The sequence below is a fragment of the Natator depressus genome, chromosome 7 (assembly GCF_965152275.1).
Source record: "Natator depressus isolate rNatDep1 chromosome 7, rNatDep2.hap1, whole genome shotgun sequence".
NCBI lineage: Eukaryota > Metazoa > Chordata > Testudines > Cheloniidae > Natator > Natator depressus.
Window position 1 is genome coordinate 16,693,733 of NC_134240.1, and position 20,901 is coordinate 16,714,633.

General features: G+C 43.4%; 1 protein-coding gene across 2 annotated transcripts in view; it reads left to right on the plus strand.

Annotated features, from left to right (window-relative positions):
• The window catches only part of GRM7 (glutamate metabotropic receptor 7), a 541,384-nt gene that overhangs the window by 301,261 nt on the left and 219,222 nt on the right, over positions 1-20,901 (plus strand). The window lies entirely within an intron of this gene.

Below are 20,901 nucleotides of genomic sequence, written 5' to 3' on the forward strand. Positions count from 1 at the left end.
TGTAGAACCATGTGTCTTTTATCCCAATTACTGTTTACCTCTCTGTCCTTAACTACTTTCTCTTTCAAAATTTGTTCCAAGACCTTGCATATAATTGAGCTTAAAATAACAGGCCCATATTTCCCTGTGGATCACTTTTTAAATTCTCCAGTCATAGGGTACGACTGCTGTGTTTACGGATTCATTGAAAATCCTTGTTATTGAGCTTGCAATTTCATGTACCAGTTCCTTTAATATTCTTCAATAGAGATTATTCTGGCTCCTGATTTGGTCCCATTAAACTGTTTGAATTTGACTTCATGTGGTGATTTCTATTTTCATATCCTCATTCCCATTAGCCACCCTGCCACTACCTCTAACCTCTTCGTTATTTATTTTAAAACCTGAGGCAAAGGGTTGGACCATGCTTAGATTATGTTTAATCTCCATCCCATTTCAGCAGTTCCACTTCTTCTTTCCTTGTTTTCTCTTTATTTATATGGCTAAAGAACTTTTTACTATTGGTTTTAATTTATTTTGAAAGGTCCAGCTCTTCTTGGGTTTTGGCATTTCTCACTTTTCCACTACACATTCTGACTTCCAAGAAATAGCTTTTCTTGCTGATCCATCACTTCTTCCATTCTTTGTAGGTTTTCTGCTTCCTTTTAATAACCTGGTAGAGGTGCTTGTTCATCCAGTTTGGTCTATAAACCTTCCTTGGAATGCAGGCTTCAGATAGTTTCTGCATCTTTGACTTCAAGTAATTCCAATCCTCCTCCACATTCAGATCCTTGTGTTCTTCAGTCCAGTCCACTTCTCTGCTTCCCTTCTGTTTTTTTAAAAGTTTGCCCTTTTGAAATCAAGGGACCTAGTTGCAGACTTATTTTTGTTTATCCTTCCATTCAGTTTAAACTGATGTAGCTCATGATCACTCAAACCAAGATTGTACTCCACAACCAGTTCTTCTGTGAGTTCTTTGCTACTTACCAATACTAAATCTAAAATGGCATCACCTCCCTCTTGGTTTGGTGACTATTTGGTGAAAAAATCTGTCAGCTATCATGTCCAGGAATATCTGGGCCCTAATATTATTAGCAGCACTCGTCCCCTCAATTTATATTTGGGAAATAAGTCTCCCATAATCACACAATTACTAGCAGTATTTATTTAATTAGAAATCGTAGAGGTCTCTATCTTTATCCAAATCAGATATTGGGGATCTGTAGCAAACCCCAAGCATTATCCCAGTGGAGCCTATGTTACCTTTCTTCTCCAAAGTGATTTTGACCCAAACAGATTCTGTTTTATCCATTCCATCACTTCTAATTTCTTAATATACAGTGCTACTCCATCACCTTTAGCTTTATTTCTGTCTTTCCTGAACAGCACATCCCTTTCAATACCTGTGTTCCAGGCATGACTACTATTCCACCATATTTCTGTTATCCCTATAATATCTACTTTCAGTTTCTACACCAGTAATCCTAGTTCCTCCATTTTGTTACCCAGGTTCTTTGCATTGGTGTACAGACATCTTGGTTGTTTCTGCGTTGCCCAGATTTCTTGCTCAGTTAGGTATAGTCATTCTACTTTAAGTATCACCTACCTGACTGTTAGTGTCACTGGTACTGGCACCATCTTTCCTCTTGATGTCCATTCTTCTACCATCCATTTTTCCTTTTCTCCATTGCTGTATCCTCTCTTACTTAATTTTCCGCCCAATAAATAGTAGAATCAGACATGGAGATTACATGACCATCTCCCAATTCTCTCCCTCAAATTCTTAGTTTAAAACTTTTAATCAGTTGTTTGAATCTCCATCCTAGAAGTCTATTTCCCTCCCTACTCAGGTGGAGTCAATCCCATGAGAACAGTCCTCTGTCCATGAATGCCTCCCAGTGGTTGAACATCCCAAAGCCCTGATGATAGCACCATTGCCTGAGCCACCCATCAATCATCATAATCTTTTTTCGACTTCACTCTCCTCCTCTAGGGACAGCAGAATCCCACAGAAGATGACCTGAGCCTCCATTTCTTTAAGCATCTTCCCCAGCTGGACATAGTTTCCCCAATGTGTTCCAGCTAGATTCTAGCTGGATCATTTTTTCCTACATGCAGGACAACCAGTGGATTCTTTCTTGCCCCCATTAGGATCGTCTTCAGCCTCAGGTCCATATCCCATATGTTAGCTCCCAGCAGACAGCTCACCCTTCTGTTCTCTGGATCAGCTCTGGTGACAGGTCTGTCTCCTCTTTTTAACAGGGAGTCCCCAGTCATGTAGACCTGCCTCTTTCTGGTGTTTGTGCAATTCTCCAGTGTTCCTCCTTCTGTTCTTTCTGATTTCAAGTCCTCTTGTCTTTTGTTCTCATTTGCAGTCTTCTGTCCTCCGGGGCAGGGCCGGCTCCAGGCACCAGCATTCCAAGCAGGCGTTTGGGGCGGCAGTTCCTCCGGCTGCAGCGGCAATTCGGCGGCAGCATTTCTGTTCTGCCCGCTGCCGTGGCAAATCGGCGGCAGCTTCTTCCTTTTGCCGTCCGCGATGGCAGTTTTTTTCAGTGCTTGGGGCGGCAAAAACTGTAGAGCCGGCCCTGCTCCGGGGACTCTGAACTCTGGCCATCTCCATTGACTTTTCTTCTCTTCTTGTAGGACTAGCTGCTTTCCTCTTCTTCTTTGCCCTGCTACCTTCAGTTACTCCCTGCTGCACCTCTTCATTTTCCAACTCGGCAATCCTGTTCCTTAGCACTCTTCGCTAACTGGCCTTTTCCTCTGCCTTGAACGGATCTACACCAGTTAACTCCAGATGAAGATTTGGCCCAAATTTAAAAAAAAATATTATTGGAATTATTCAATTTTTCCTACACCTCTTATTGCCACTCTGACCATCTGAGAAGAAGCATGGGACCAGCAGGGATGCTACTGAGCTGCTGTAGCAAGGCAGAGATGGAATATCAGAACAGCAGCACACTCCTGGCTCCACAGAATATGTTGTCCATTTTTCTCATTTGCAGGCTGTACTTTTCCTACTCGCATGTGCTTGACAGGTTCACCATGATAAATGGCTTCTTTGTGAAACTTTGCCTTTTCTCCATAATGCAGCTGTCCATTGAAACCTAAATTCCTACTTGTGAAGCCCAGATTATCCTCTAAAGCATGTACAATTCCTTCAGCCATCTCTGCCAAGGAAGCTGAGCATTATGTTCTGAGGCAGAAAGTGGGCAAAATATAACATGAGATGTGAGGAAAAGATATGAGTTTAACATTTCAGATAAATAATCTTTGGGGCATTGAAAACAACTAAAATCAACAGGTCTTGTTTTCCAGTTTAGTGTTAGGCTATAGTGGTGATTAACATTTCAGGTGTTTTTGCCAAGACTCCATCACCATCTCTATCTATTTCCTAGTTCATTTCACACAGCAATCGTGTGAAATTTCCAAATAGTTGTGCCAACTGATAAGAAGTCTGTGGCATTGCTCTAATTTTCAGAGGAAAGCAGGGAAATGCCTGAAAGGTCTAGAAGGGGAAACAGGTAGGTATTTTCTGGTTTTCTTGATTTTAAATTTGAAGCCCTGATCATAGATGTTAAAGATGAAATAACCGTGCTTATAAATAATCTTTTTTTTTTTTTTTGGTGTGGGGAGAAGTAGGCAGGAGAGGGTATCTATGGAGAGGAAAGATAACCAAGACACACATGCACTTTGATCTTCATTTGGTTTTAGAAAGTGACACTGTTCCTACATGGTTCCACATCTACACTTAAGCTGCAATTGGGGTGTGGGAGTACTCTGGTGCCAGAATGTGAAAGTAGTTTAAAAGCTCCTGGGGAATTCACCAGATCTTTCATGAGTCAAAAGTGATGGTGGAGTTATGGGTATATGTTATTTTTAGTGACTTCATGAGCTTCTGAAGGGTGGTACTGGTCTACGGTAGAGGAGACTAAAGCCCCTTATTTATCCATATGGACATTGTGCAATATTGGCAGTGGTGCTACTCTACGACAATACTTCATACTTATTCTGATGAAACTACCCCTTGCAGTGAGAGCATGGGTCATTTTCCACTGCAATTCCACTGAAACTACTGACTAGTGTGGCAGCTGGTATGGTTGTTTTTGTGAAGTAAATATTTGTCCACTTTGAACTAGACTAAGACCAGAGAGCGAGACTGACACATACATGCTAGGTCACATTAGAAGCATCAGATGGTAATGACTTTCCACTACTATCTTATTATCCGGTGTTTATGACATTCACACTATAGTCTTTCAGTACAGTTTGATTTAAATGACCGTAATCAAATGACCAATAAGATACAGAACAGGTACAATACACTTTGTCTAGTTTTTAAAGTTCTGACCAAAGAAACTCAGCACTTCCGCTACAGAAGGATCTGTCTACAGTATGACAGTAGAGTCTAAAGCTAGTTACTAAAAATCTGCCAGTAAAATAGATGTGCTCTTGGGTATGTGCCAGAAATTAATATTTACAAGACACTGTCCATGTGGTTGTAAAAGTGACCAACATATGAATACACTGATTCAGACACAGGCTCACTGGAAGTTCCATTGTAGTCTGCTTCTGTCACTGTTTTAAATTAAAGGTCCTCCTCCCTGCCATACTCTGCAAAGTTTAGTTAATGTTTTCAGTGCTCCATTTAATGAAGAGAGAAGAACATTTCCTTTTCCCGTCTTCTCACTCTCTCTTCTACTTCTCTTTAAAGTAGCAACCACTTTCGAACCATTCTACTGTCCTCCTTCTTCCACCTGTTCTATTTTTTTTTTCTATTAGTACTACTTTTATCTTATTTGTCTGGAACTTTTTGTGCCCTTTTCAAGTATTTATGGATGATGCATGTAGTTTGATCCCTTAGGTCTCTGATTCAGTGTCAAACACCACACTTTCTTCAGAGTGCTGCAGAAACAGGCAAATAGGCCAGGATGGTGAAGACACAGGTACGGTACAGTGTGCCCCATGAGGTGCTGTGTGAGCCAAAAGCTAAGCCCTGAATATTAGACACACAAGTGAAAGACATTTTAAATGGTTCTAGCCTTTGGACTGTTTCAGTGTAGAACTAATTGACCAAATAGAAACTGACAGAAGCAGACTATACTAGGACTTCCAGTGAGCCAGTGTCTGAATCATTGTATTCGTATATTGGTCCCTTTTACAACCACATGGACAGTGTCTTGTAAATATTAATTTCAGGCACATACACAAGAGTACATCTATTTTACTGACAGATTTTTCGTAGCCAGCTTTAGAACCAATGAGTATTGAGCCCAGATTTCCAAAGTCCTAAGCTAGTGCCCAATGTGGACCATCCTTCCTCCCAAACTACGGAAAATACATTGGCAGTGCTGATGACTGACTGTACTTTTATTGTTTTTCTTAAGAAAAAAATACAATATTTGAAAAGAGATTTAGGACATTACTTCACATTCTCATCTAATTCCTTTTGAATGAAAACTACTTCTCTTGTATATTTTTTGAACCAATTACAAGCTGGCATTTTTCCAAGGGTTAACAAATTACAAGTTAGCTGGAATTCAGCTTCAAACATGTTGTCTAACATTGGAGGCAGTGACTCAATATTAGTCATTATGAGATTTGTGAAATTCCTCTAAAGAGAATGCTTACAAAAATTGCTCGTGGTTTGGTTTTTAATCGTTATCATCACAGTTTTAGGAAATACCAACATTTATAAAAAAAAGTATAACAAAGTAATATGGAAAATTAAAAACCCTATCTTTTGAATGGACAGTAAATGAAGAAAATGTAATTAATTACTGGAATTCCGGACATTTCCTCCCCATCCTTAATTGTTTTTTTTTTTAGGTCCTGATCCTGAAATATGATATGTGTGGGCAGATCCTCTGTGCATTCCTAATACCCCAGGGAAGACAATGTAACTCTGCAGATATCCACCCATATAGCATAGCAGGACTGGGGTCTCACAGTGTAAGAAATGACCTTTTATATGGTCTCATAAATATATATCCCAGTCAGTCAATATTTTGCTAATACTTTAGGATGCCCTATACATCGCATTCTTTTCCCCCTCTCCCCCAGTAGCTGGATGTAAAGAGTGTCAGATAGTGATCAGTGGGCATTGTAAATAAGTAATAGCTACAGATACTGAAGCTCATCTTTACTGAAGTCACTCTGAAGCAACAAAACTTTGATGTCTTAACTATTCCTAATGAAGATTCTAGATGAAACCCTGGCCCCATTGGAGTTTTGCCAGTGACTTCAATGGGGTCTGACTTTCACCCTATGTGTACTGAAATTGGCTTACCTGCATCTTGGTATTCTCAATGGAAATATTTTGGTTAATACCTGCAGGTATTACTTCCTTCAATTTTCCTCTTACCTCAAAGCTTGCAGCAAATTGCATAACATCACAGCCCTTAAAGTACCCTTGAAAGTTTGCATTTTGTGCACCTGTTACCACAAATAGTTAACTTTAAAAAATATAGATTATCTCTGTCTCTTTTTGAGGGCATTTTCCTATAAATGGGTAAACACCAAGGAAAAAACAAATGTGCGGGGGGAGGGGCTGTTTGGCTTGTGGGAAAAGGTCTGTGGCCCCTTTAAGGGCTACATAGCCAGAGAATGACTTGCTAGGGCAGCTTCAGAGCAGGTCAACACAGGGACACTAACCCATCCCCTCTCCCCAGGTGACTGGAAGAGAGGGGAGACTATTTAGGATCACTCTGGTACAGGAAAAGTCCATTTTTACCTGCACTGGGCAGAGCAGCAGGAACAGCAGCCTAGCAAACTTTGTTCTCTTGTGACAGGTTTCAGAGTAACAGCCGTGTTAGTCTGTATTCGCAAAAAGAAAAGGAGTACTTGTGGCACCTTAGAGACTAACCAATTTATTTGAGCATAAGCTTTCGTGAGCTACAGCTCACTTCATCGGATGCATACTGTGGAAAGTGTAGAGTATGCATCCGATGAAGTGAGCTGTAGCTCATGAAAGCTTATGCTCAGATAAATTGGTTAGTCTCTAAGGTGCCACAAGTACTCCTTTTCTTTTTGTTCTCTTGTGGTGCCACCTAGCAGCAGACCAGTGAGAACGCGTAAGGTATGGGGGGAAGAGCTCCCTGCAATGCAATGATTGAAGCAGGTGGTTAGCAATGGAGGGGGGGGGAGTTTCATAGTTGGGGGAAGGAGCCTCCACCCCCTTCCAGCCCTGAGTGGCAGAAATGGGCATTTTGTAGCAGAAAGGGAAGAGGAAGGCTTTTCAAACTCCTCATTGCAGGGCCGGAGCAGACTACTGAGAACTGGGATTGTCCCTCTCTCCCCTCATTCCAGCTGGCCATAGTAGGTGTATTATGGCAGACAGGAGGGAGTTCCAAACCCAGCTCAGTGGGGATGGAGTGTGGCTCAAGGCACCATGGGAGACTGGGGTGGGGATCCTAACCAGTGGACCCAGGAGGGCAGATCCCAGGGTGGTTTGTCTGTCTACCAAATGGATTCCCCTCTACTGGGAAGCAGCGTGGATCCTGGGGGAGCAAACTCTTTGAGTGGTGAACAAGCTGTGTTTGGGGGTGGGGGAGCCAACAGAGAATTGATTCAAGTCTTCTGGGCAGTTGCTGCAGAAACAATTTCAGCAGAAACTATGCAAATTCAGCAAACAAATTCAGGCTTACAAGGTGTGTGGGTTGCCCAGAGCCAGGACGTCTGAACAAACGGATTGAAGGACAGGAGGGTGTGCGTGGCTGGCAGGGATGAGTGTGACGAGCACCAGATGGAACTTGCAGGGGCAGGGTGTGAAAGTGAGTCCCTTCCGTCCATTGCTGCAATGGGTGTCTGTTGGAGTGACTTCACTGGGGTTCAGGGAACTTGCCCATTTTTCCTCTCGGGGGACCTAAGTGTGGGAGGGGAGAGCGATCACTTACTCCTCCCCTCCTGGAGGGCAGGAGACGCAGAACCTTGTGGGGTAGTGAAACTAGCAAAAAGACTATGTGGGGGCGGGGAGGGGGTATCCTAGGAGCTGTGTTGGGGTAGTCACACTTTCTACAGAAGCTAATGGCATTGCACAGCCCTTGCAAGCTAACCTTCAGTTGGAGCAGCAGCTGGGAGTTTCCATGGATGGAGGGGCTGGTGTGCTGCTAATGGAAACCCAGCATGGACTCAAGTTTGGGAGAGAGACAATAGTCAGGTAGTACAGATCCCTCACCAGGGAGTGGGAGCCCTTAATGGGGGTGTGATTTACAAGTACCCTACAACTGACTGGCTGATAGGGAATGTGAATTCATGGGATAGAATTGCTGATCCGGGGCTACTGTGGAGCCACAGGACACTGAGGGTATGTTTACACTGCAGTTAAAAACCCCCGGCTGACCTGTGCCAGCTGACTCAGGCTCAGGGGTTCAGACTAAGGGGCTGTTTAATTGCAGTGTAGATGTTTGGGGTCAGGATGGAGCCTGGGCTTTAGAACCCCGCGAGGTGGGAGGGTCCCAGAGCTCAGGCTGCAGCTCAAGCCTGAACATCTACTCCACAGTTAACCAGCCCTGCAGCCCGCGTCAGCTGGCACAGGCCAATCAGGGCGTTTTAATTGCAGTGTAGACATAGCCAGAGGGCACCCCAGTGGTCAGTCACAAATATGGTTATGCTGGGGTGGCTGACCCAATGGGAGTTCACCTTTTCAGTACTACTAAACACAAATGCTGAGAGGTGAATATGTGGACATATTATCACTGTTGCACAGGAGGGGCTGAGAGAGAGTCAGCCAGGGCAGAGAAGCAGGGCAATAAAATGCCCTGGTGGCTAAGGGTGGCTAGAACATGGGAAAATTGGGAAGCCACCTTATCTATGCAGGCATTATTGCAGAAGCTTACCCGGACAGAAGACCAGCATTGCTCAAATGTATGGATATAAGCAAGTGAATATAAAATATGTTTGGGAGCATGGCTTAGTTTAACTATGATGGACAGTTTTGATTGAGGGCAGCAACACAATCCAGGATCTGGTGGGATATGCATCAGATATAGGGCCCTACCAAATTCACGGTCTATTTTGGTCAATTTCATGGTCATAGGATTTTAAAAATCATAAATTTCACAGTTTCAGATATTTAAATATGAAATTTCACACTGTTGTAACTATGGGGGTCCTGACCCAAAATGGTATTGTGGGGGGGAGGGGTCTCAAGACTATTGGGGGGGTTATTGCCACCCTTACTTCTGCCCTGCTGGTGCTGTTTTCACAGCTGGGCTTCCGGCTAGCCACTGCCACTCTCCAGAAAGTCTTGCTGGTTGCAAATTAATCTTAACTAATTGTTGTAGTGTTAGAGGCTACCTCTGTTGGTTGCCAAATACAATGGAATTTGGGTAACCTAGTGTCTTTCTTCCTGGAGATATCCCTGTGAACTTTATGGTCATAGGTATGGTACAAGCAGAGCCACTATGCATAGAAAAATATAACTCAGGTACTGTCTTAAACCTCAAAATGCATCAAAAGCCATTATTGGCACAAAATGTACAAGGGGTGCAAAGTTGTAAATGGCAATCACATTGAGCCTCTGACTGGCCCTGGCTCAATACATCAAGTATCCAGCCAGAACTGAGCTTCCATATTAGCAGAGAAATAAATAACTGAGGTTTTATCCCTTGTTATTCATTTGATGCTATTTTCCATATCTGACTTGGTGACAGGATATTTTAGGGTTTTGATATAATCTCTGTCCTCTCTTTTCTTTCTACTATAGTTACACAGTTTTTCTTTCTTGCTTTTGGATGGAAAAGTCTTTTATTTACCCATAGGGCCTGATGCAAAGCCCATTTAAGTCAATGGGAGTCTTTTTCATTGATTTCAATGGGTTATTTGTTCCTTCTAGAACCTAGGTATCTGTGTAGCACTGAGTATTACTTGATTTTCAGCAGGATTATTTGTTCAACTGGTTTAGAAGTTAGTATACTTAAATCCTGAGGAGTTACTGATACATTTGAGTGCTGCGTATTATTGTCTTGTTCTTGTTTTTAGCCCCCTAACACCTTGTGTTGGTGGTGGTAGAATGTAGTGCTTTGATGTTACACTAGACATTCTATTATCTTTTCTGCTGGGTGATAAGCAAGAATAATTGTCTTAGTTCTGCCCTAGTGCCATAGATTGAAGAATTTCTGAATGTAATGTTTGATTGCAAAACTGCAGGTGTAAGATTTCTCTTGGTGCTTTGTCTCATTTGTTATATTGTAGTGTGCAGTTACATTTTGGGCTGTCAGTTTCACTCTTGTGTAATAGGATGGGTTGGATTATACCATCAAATAATTTGAGCAGCGTTCTGATTGGAGGTTTTTAGGTATCTCAGGCACAGAAAGCTGGTAGTGCTTTTTCTTTAGTGCTGTTATAGCCCTCCTGGAACATCCTGATGTACTTCTTGTTAGACATTTATTGTGTGGTTTATGATGTGGTCTAGTTCTATGCCTGTGAAGTAAAGGCTGACTTTGTTTTCAGGGTAGTTTTGCAAGATCATGATGTTGCTTTTCTCTACACTTAGTGGTAGAACCATGAATGGGAAATGAATTAGTACTGCAGTTAGGTCAGTGTGTACTGAGTTATACTGCTGCTGAGGATCCATCCCTGTTTAATCCACCTTTTGGTTTGAAAATATTTGTTTGCCTGTTCTCTGTTGTTATCCTAAAATTATTGGACTGGTATGCTAACTCAATTATGCCATATGTTTTGCCTCTGACTCCATTTTGTAGTATAGGGTACCTGTCAGAAGACAGGCTATTGAGCTAGATGCACCATTGGTCTGACCCAGTATGGCTGTTCTTATGTTCAGATTAAGTCAGCTTCCCAAACTGTTTTACTGAGAGGGAATGTTGGTCATTCTGTCTGGGTTATTTTTTCCCGTGGTATATTTATTGTCAGATGTTGGGCTATGTGCGTGTGTTCCCTCTGCATGCTGCACTGGCTCTGGCCAGATAGCCCATACATCAGACTCCGATTGAACTGCCCAATAACCACAGATCCATTAGTAGCGAAGGCTTTCGGTCAGTTTATTGACAACGACGCACGGTATGAGTAACCTATACTTGCACCAAGTACACTGAATACATGTATGCCTGTGACTATGGAGGCAGCTCCATCAGGGGTAGGATTTTCCACTGCCCCATAGGCTGGACGAAGGGTTAAAGCAGGGTCTTCCAACGTTTATAGACGGAGACAATCTGAGATAAACAACTTACGTATCACCATACGTGTTTCATGACATGTTTGTTACCTTCCCTTGTACTTTTCTCCTGATATTTCAGACAAGATATCACTATTCTTCACTTCTGTCAAAACATTTTATCATGCGCTAGGTTGGGGTGTTCTTGTGCTGGCCTTCTGGAACGTGTTTAAGCAATGCTAGCAATACTGGTGCAGAGTTCATGTACCAGACACTGACTTGCAGGCAAGCATCTGCTTTGGACAGGGCCTGACTCCTGTTCATAGCATAACTTTTGGTGACTTTGGTTCAGGCCTCAAGCCTTGAACCAGGCCCATATTCAAGCTCTCTCTTTCTACTACAGAAGGTAGAGGGTCACCTACTGAGCCACCTGTGACAGTCAGGGTCCACACACCCCAAGGGCAGAACAGGGGGTTTGAACCCCGAAGAATAAGCATTTGTATTAACTGGTTGTATACCAAGGGATTTTATGAAAACTTGTAATGCTCTGAACTTGATGGTCTTTATTAGCTATGTATGCAGACTGTGATTACGTATCTGTGCATTTATGTATACAGAATACTGTGCGCGTGACCGGTATTGCAATTCCAAGTACACCTCATAGCAGGGAGGGGCTGCTTCCATGTCAGTTGTTTACATAAAACTAACTTCAAATACCCATCCATTGTCCAGCCAGGAAAAGACAATGGTCAACCATTAGAGTTAACGGGGAAATACTGAAACAACTTGAAACTGAAAAGAAAACCCTTGTCTTGGAAAACTAGGAGAGGGGGAATTTCCTCACCATGAATCCCGATAGTTTGAGAGAAAGGGGAAAAAACCTTCAAATCCTTAGGCTATGTCTACACTGGCAACTGAACTACAAAACTTTTGTCTTTCAGAGGTGTTAAACACACACAGACACACACACACATGCTGAAAGACAAAAGTTTTGCCAACAACAAGTGCGATGTGAACAGCTCTTTGTCGGCAGGAGAGCTGACAAACTGCGGCTACGCGTCTTTTAGCGACACAGCTGTAGAGATCTGTTGCTAAAAGCTGCATAGTGTAGACATAGCCTTAGAAGGGGTTTGAAGTGAAGGACATCCAGAAACTGAGAGGCAGGGACAGCCTCTAAGTGGGAGGCTGTCCATGAGAGGCTGGGTCCTCTCTATGTTTGGGGCTAGGTTGGGAAACTGTTTAGAGGCAGTAGGCAACTTATATTAGAAAAGAGAATTTAGCGAGTGTAGAAGTGTAAAGTCGGACGGTGTGACTTTGTGGCTTTTCCTTGTACTTGTATGTGTGTGTTTTCCTTTCTTCCTTACCCCAAGCAAGTCTCTGGTGTGCAAACTGTGTGCAGTGTGGGTCTGAAAGTGAACTGATAATTGGGGGCAGGTTTCACTCCTTCAGTGGTGATGGACCAGAGCAGGAAAGTCTGAGTGTCTGGTGGTTAAGAACTCAGGGTAGATGGATTTGGGAAGACTTGGGACTGCAACGGTTGTTGTGGTCACCATGCAAGGAGCAATTAGGCTGGCGGAAGCCAGGGTGAGACCTTTATGCTTATGGGCTAGCTACTGGTATTAAGGATCTGAGCTATAGCCGCATGGCATTAAGGTGTCCAAGGCTGCAGGGCAGGTGGTGACAAAACTCCTTATTGGTCTGAGTGATCCCCAAAATGTCACACCACTGTCACCATTTCCTAGAGCAGGTATTGCTTCATGTTCTTAGGAAGTCTGCCATCCCAATATTGACCTAGTCTTATCCAGCTTAGCCTGTGAGAGCTAAATGGAGTTACAGTCACAAAGTAGTATGGCTAAAGAAATAAAAGCAGTAGAAACAGTGATTGGCTGTTGTGGTAAGTTCTGATACCTTTTTTGGGGAGCGGGGGGATACCCACATGCATGCTTGTAGTTGAATTACAGCCTGTCTTCAATGTCTGCTTTGTTGTTGTAGCTATGTTGGTCCCAGGATATTAGAGAAGGTGGGTGAGGTAATGTATTTTATTGGAACAACTTCTACTGGTGAAAGAGAGAGAGAGAAGCTTTCTGTGTAGCTCAAAAGCTTATCTCTCTCACCAGCAGAAGTTGTTTCAATAAAAGATATTACCTCACCCACCTTGTCTCAGCCTATCTTCAATTAATATTTGAAAGGAGATCAGAGTGTATTGATCTTGTTGTCTTTCACGTTGGTTAACATCTGTCATAAATATAAAGGGAAGGGTAAACCCCTTTAAAATCCCTCCTGGCCAGAGGAAATCTCCTCTCACCTGTAAAGGGTTAAGAAGCTAAAGGTAACCTTGCTGGCACCTGACCAAAATGACCAATGAGGAGACAAGATACTTTCAAAAGCTGGGAGGAGGGAGAGAAACAAAGGGTATGTATGTCTGTCTATATTTTGTCTTTGCCGGGGATAGACCAGGAATGAAGCCTTAGAACTTTTAGTAAGTAATCTAGCTAGGTACGTGTTAGATTATGATTTCTTTAAATGGCTGAGAAAAGAATTGTGCTGAATGGAATAACTATTTCTGTCTGTGTATCTTTTTTGTAACTTAAGGTTTTTGCCTAGAGGGGTTCTCTATGTTTTGAATCTAATTACCCTGTAAGGTATTTACCATCCTGATTTTACAGGGGGGATTTTTTTTTATTTCTATTTACTTCTATTTCTATTAAAAGTCTTTTTGTAAGAAAACTGAATGCTTTTTCATTGTTCTCAGATCCAAGGGTTTGGGTCTGTGGTCACCTATGCAAATTGGTGAGGCTTTCTATCCAACATTTCCCTGGAAAGGGGGGGTGCAAGTGTTGGGAGGATTGTTCATTGGTCTTAAGATCCAAGGGTCTGGGTCTGTAGTCACCTAGGCAAATTGGTGAGGCTTTTTACCAAACCTTGTCCAGGAAGTGGGGTGCAAGGTTTTGGGAAGTATTTTGGGGGGAAAGACATGTCCAAACAGCTCTTCCCCAGTAACTAGTATTTGTTTGGTGGTGGTAGCGGCCAATCCAAGGACAAAGGGTGGAATATTTTGTACCTTGGGGAAGTTTTGACCTAAGCTGGTAAAGATAAGCTTAGGAGGTTTTTCATGCAGGTCCCCACATCTGTACCCTAGAGTTCAGAGTGGGGGAGGAACCTTGACAACATCTTTCAAAATAGATTATCTCTTGGGCTATAAAAATAATAAAGGTCGGTAATTGTGTCTGTGCTTCTTTATTTGGCTCCATACAGATTATTTCTTTACCAAACAAACAGACAGACAAACAAAGGTTAGTGTTAAAATAAAGAGATGGATTGAAGCAGGCCATTCAGAGGCCAGTCAGCCATAAGCCTGAGGCACAATGCACCATTTAGCTGGGCAGGAAATTTCTAATCCTGTAATGCATGACTTGTTTTGAGAGTGCAGTGATCACTGATCACTGCTAGTCACTGCTCTCTCATGCTGCATGAAGTCCCATTAATATCTATCAGTGCAATATCACCCAAACTGATACTGTGGTCTGTGCATTTGAACCACACTGACATTCTGATTCTTTTTTTTGTTTGTTTGTTTTCATACCATGCTTTCATGTGATCTTTATTTGTTACTGGGCTCTAGGTCAAACATCAGGCTAGTGTTTAGGTTATCTGTCCATTGATTTGCAATAATTTTTCAGTACGAGTTCATTCAAGAGCATAGTGATTATCTCATTTCACTCACTTAGTTGTAATTGGGGCATTCAGTGCATTTAGAGTACTTCATCTGGTAAATGAAATGCCCCAGTAACAACTAGGTGGGTGACTGAGACTCTCGAATGAACTCATACAGAAACATGATGATAAAAGACAAAAACACCATATTGCCTATGTGTGAACTCTCTTCACAAATGGATCATTGTATATCTCACTGCTTTGTCCCAAAGGAAACCTGCCCAACACCTTCAAAAGATGACCCTGGGAGTTTAAACTGATAACTTTGCTAGACACTTAAAAATCATGGACTGGATAGAGACACTAGATTTAAGGCTTTTTACAACAATCTATAAGCTACTTAACGTGCCCCCCCGCCCCCATTACTGGAGAGATGTTAAAAGGACACTTCATCTTGAATGGTCCCTTGAAATGTGTGTTAACTGCTTTTGCTAAAAATTTGTTCCACTTTGTATTTATCTTTGACACTGAGGCCTGGTCTACATTACAAAGTTAAGTCAATGCAAGGCAGCTTATGCTGATCTAACTCTGTATGTGTCTATACTAAAATGTTGCTCCCGCTGTTGTAACTCGCTTGCTATGCCGACTTAATAATTCCACCTCTGTGAGAGGCATAGCGCTTAGGTTGATGTAGTTAGGGCGACACAGTGTCAGTGTAGACACTGCGTTACTTACGTTGACTATAGTGGCTTCCAGGAGGTGTCCCACAATGCTCAATTGTGACTGCTCTGGTCACCATTTTGAACTCCACTCCACTCCATTTCCTGTTTGCTTGGTGTGGAGAGCTCACATAGCAATTGCCCAGCTGACCATGCCAACTCCATACAGCAAATGCGTTCCTGCCTGGAGAATACAAGAGGTGGTGGATCTCCCGGGTCTGTGGAGAGAGGAGGCTGTCCAGGCACATGTCCGATCCTGCTGTAGAAACATCAATATCTATGAGCACATTTCTCGGGGCATGTGGGAGAAGGACTACAACAGGGACACGCAGCTGTTCTGTGTGAAAATCAAGGTGCTGCGGCAGGTGTACCAGAAGGCAAGGGAGAGCGGAGCCAAAACCACGCCGCTGGTTCAAGGAACAGCACGCCATCCTGCGGGGAGACCCCACCACCACCACCACCACCAAGAGCCTGTAGATACTTCGGGGGAACTGAAGTCACAGGCCTCCACAGTGCACAGTGAGGAGGAGGTGATGGACAAGGAGGAGGAGTATGGGGGACAGGGAACTGGGGGATCCAGTGGTGTGGTGAGATGGGACCTCTTTCTGATGCCGGAGCAGATGAACCAATCCCTACTGTCCAGCACTGGCGAGCCTGATGTAGGTGAAGGAACCTCCGGTAAGTATGCAGTTTGTTTTGATATTGCAGGGAGACATCTGTTCATTTACTACTTTTTAATCAGGCTAGAAGGGGTAGTGAAATAACTAATTGAGGAAGAATTGTTATCTGCTTCTTATTCCTTGGTACAGCTAAGCAGAGGGGGCCCTGAGGAACAGTTTGTTTATGTGCATCAGGATGTCCCTTGAATTCTCCATAGAGATCTCAAAGAAACTTTCCTGGGTGTAGTCTGCTGCAATCATCTGCTGAACATGTCTGGGGAGGGCTACCTTATTTCTTCCACCATGGTAGGACACTTTCCTACACCAATCAGCAATAACTTCAGCAGGCACACAGGCTAGCAGCATACGACCCAGTCTGCAGCCAGATGCGTGCCGGAGGTGTTCCCTTTCAGCCTCTGTTATTCTCAGAAGTGAGATGTAAGCTAAAATCACCACCATCTGTGGAAAATGGTGTCAATATTCAGTTCAGTTGCCCTATCTGCATATACTGATGGCCATGTGTCCCAAATCACCCTCTACCCCACTGGGCCATATGTACCACAGCTGGGACTGCCACCATGCTCTGTGAATCCCAAGCTGAAGTGAGAAGGTAGTACTTGTAGCTTGTGTGGATCAAGGGCAGTGAAAATACTCACAATAGTATTTCTGCAGCGGGAAATGTGGCCTTGAGTCTCCCTCCATCCACCATCAGGAAGCAGCTCAGCCAGATAAGGAGGAGAAGAAAGAGGACTCAGGGTGACGTGTTCCAAGAAATCCTGTGGATATCAAGCAGAGGGCTTGGAGGAGCACCCTTGTGGACAGAATGGAAAGGGAGAGTGTGTAGAGGAGAAACATACAGCAAAAGGACAGAACACAAAGCAGGACATGATAGCGCTTCTCAAGCACCAGAAGGACACGCTAGAGACTCTTATAGACCTTCAGGTTCAAGTCACCTGTGCTTGCCTCCCACTGATGCCTGTCAATAACCACATTCTGGGACCTTCCTACACCCCACCCTCAACATTCCACATATACTCTGGGGCCACTGCAGTACCCATACCACTCCAACCCGAGGGAGAGTACAGACAATCACAGCTGCACATACACTCACCTGTGAGAGACACGCTTTGTGTTCTGTGTGTTTGAAATAAGAATGACTGTTCTTTCCCCTTCAGAAGTTATTTTCCCTGTATTCATTTCAGTTTCATTTACAGTTTCAATTATTTTTGTTTGCATGTGTTTGGAATAAAAGTCTATTTGTGGAATATTAGTTCATTTTTATTAGTTCGCAACATAAGATGGCTGGGGCTGACATCATTCAACGATAATAACAATAGGTGCATTTGCAATGCTATATTACCACACATGCAGAATTCATTACAAGGTTCATAGCGGGGTACTAAAAACAATGCCAAGCAGAGCACTCTACAATAAGACACATTACTGTGGCTAACTATTGAAATGGTCTTTCAAAGCCTCCATGAGCAGAATAGCTCCCCATTGAGCTCTTCTTATAACCCTGGTATCTGGCTTCTCAAAATCAGCAGCCAGGCATTCCACCTCCATGCTCCACCCGGCGGAAACTTTTCCCTCTTTGCTTCACAGATATTATGAAGCACAAAGCAGGCAGCTGTAACTGTGGGGGGATATTTTTAAACTAAAGTCTAATTGTGTGAGTGGACAGTGCCAGCGCCCTTCCAGTGGCCAAAGGCACATTCACCAGTCATTCTTCACCGACTGAGCCTGTAGTTCAGTGGTGGGAAACCTCTGGCCCATGGACTGCATGCGGCCCATCAGAGTAATCTGCAGGTGGGCCGCAAGACAGTTTGTTTACATTGAGCGTCCGCAGGCACAGCCGCCTGCAGCTCCCAATAGCTGCGGTTCACTGTTCCCGGCCAATGGGAGCTGCGGGAAGCAGTGCGGCCAGCTTGTCCCATTGGCTGGGAACGGCAAACCATGGCCACTGGGAGCTGTGGATGGCTGTGCAAATGTAAACAAACTGTTTGGCAGCCTGCCAGCGGATTACCCTGAAGGCCGTGTGCGGGCCACAGGTTGCTCACCTCTACTGTAGTCAAAGCACTCAAGGCTGCTGTCAAGGTGGCTGATGTACGGCTTCATAAGCCATGGGAGTAAGAGGTAGGCTGGGTCTCCAAGGATCACTGTTAGTATTTCCATATCCCCAATGGTAATTCACCAGTCTGGAAAGGAAGTCCCTGCTTGCATCTTTCTGAACAGGCCTGTGTTTTCAGAGATGCATGCATCATACACCTTTCCTGCCCATCCCGCCTTGTTGTTGGTAAAATATCCCTAGTGATCCACCAGCACTTGCAGTACCATAGAAAAAATAGCCCTTTCTGTTGATGTACTCTTTGGCAAGGTGGTCTGGTGCTAAAATATGGTCCCAGTCCTTTGTAGCAGGATGCTTGTATCGCAGCAACCCCCACAGTGGCTTTCCCAACTCCAAATTGCTACCGATCAGTTGAGAATCAATTTGGCATGGCAGCTTTGGCACAGCAATCACCACTCACTTCTCCACCATGAGTGCAGTCCTCATTTTGGTGTTACTGTGCTGGAGGGCTGGGGCAAGAAGTTCCATAAATGTGGCCTTGTACATCCCAAACCTGCATAATGATGCAATCTCACCAGTCTGTGCTTGTTTCTCTGGTCCACAACAGGCACTCCATCATCTGCTACTGCTCCATGAATGCTCCTTTGTTGGCTCTGTCAGTATTGAAGGACCAGGTGCGTTGTGTTTGTAATGGTCAGCACAATACTGAAGAGCAGTGCAGGATCCATGCTTCTCACAGAGATGGTGCACATGTGTGTTCACTGGGCTTTTGAAAAAAGGCACAAATCATTATGGGCTGCAGATATTATGGGATGGAAAAAACTGAATCATGGGACATGGAAATCATGTTCCCAGTCACCTCTGTGCAACTCGTTTGCCTCCATGATGCTTTGCAAACGCTTCCAAAAACACCTTGCGCCAGATGGTGGTGGGTTGCATGATGGGATATGTACCCACAGAGCACCGCTCTCCGCATCGATGCACACGCTGCTCGTGAGGATATGCACCACTGACACAAGGAGCATAGTGTAGACATGCAAAAGTGATTTAATTATTGCAGCAGTTGTACGGCAACATAACTTAGGTGGACTTAATTTTGTAGTGCAGCCTTGCCCTGAGTATGTTTCCCAGACCTGAAGAGGAGCTCTATGTAAGTTTGAAAACTTGTTTCTCTTACCAGTAGAAGTTGTCCAATAAAAGATATTACTTCACCCACCTTCTCTCTCTAAAATCCTGGGAGGAAGACAGCCATAGACTGCATAAAAGAAAGGGGCATTGAGGAAATTGTTAGAGGATATTTGACCTGAATTAAAAATTGCATGCATTTGTTCACAAGTTCATATTGGCAATGTAATCCCTGTGTCTCATGGTGCTTGTAAATTTGAAGGTTGCAAGTTGATTTTAAAAAACAAACAAAATAGCAATAAAACTGTACATTAGTTTTGACATTTCAAACCCCAAGGCTAAGTTACTGTATTAGTCTGATGATCCTTAACAGGATGAAACAATGATCTGTAGACACACTCTCTGTCTGGGTTCAGGTGATTAATATTGGTTGCGGATTTTCTGACAAATTTTTTTTTTTTTGGTTGGAAAATGCTGATGGGTCAAAACCAAAATGTTTTGGTCAGGTTTCTCAGGTCCAGGGTGGAATTTCTGGTCAAAGGCAGAGAGAGATTCACACCCCAGAATAGGCCCATGATGTGGGAGAATAGGGTTCAAGACCCTGGTCCGAATTAGGCAGAGTAGAACTTGAACCTGGGTCTTTGATATGCCAGGTGAATGCCCTAACCCCTGGGCTAGGGGCTATTCTGAGATGGGATTTCTCTTTCACTGTGGTTTTTTACCCAACCCCCTGCCCCCAAAATCACCCACAAACTGGACACGTCTTCATTTCATCCCACTGCAGACCAGGAACACTTGAAATCTCAGTTCTGTGGGATGGGAAATCCAGTACATCATGACTATCTCTTTATCATCAGAATACTGAACAAATACCAACCGTGGAAAATATCAGGTTTCTTACGAATTTTTCTTTTCTGACTCTCTCATAAGTAAAGTGAGGTAATAAGCACAGTAGGGGAAAGTGTTACTTCCACATACACAATATTGCCTGCCCCAAGCATTTAAAACAATATTACATTTTGAGTTCTTTTTATTTGCTCTTCTTGTTTTTGAGCCTGTAGGGTTTACTTCGGGCACATTTTCAAGCTTTTCTCTGCAGTCACGAGAGCTATACACTTCTTAAAAAAATGAAAGCTGACATTCTCATATCATCACATGCCTTCAGAAGCTTAAGAAAAGGCATACAAAGTCATGAGACTCATGATCAAACTGAAAGAGTTGCCAACACTGCATGCATGTAGAGTAATTGCTGTGCATAATCAATAAGCGTGGAAGGCTGAACGTAGCTCAGCCATGGAAGCCTTAATATCAGGGCTTCTGAACTCTTGGACAAACTTCCACTGCATTTTTTTGGTTTTTATTGAACCAGTCCCTCTGATAACAGAATAATGTTGTATGAAGGTTTCCTGAAGAAAGCTGTTTTGCTCTTGCAGCCCAGAAAACTGCCTGTGGCAAGATTTTTCTCTCGGTTTAATAATCGACCCTCACAAGTCTGACCTGAGAAACTTTTACTGTTTTCACATTAGGACATATAATTCAAGAGTCTGGTAACTGGAGGTGATTTATAGTTGCCTGGCAGAAGTT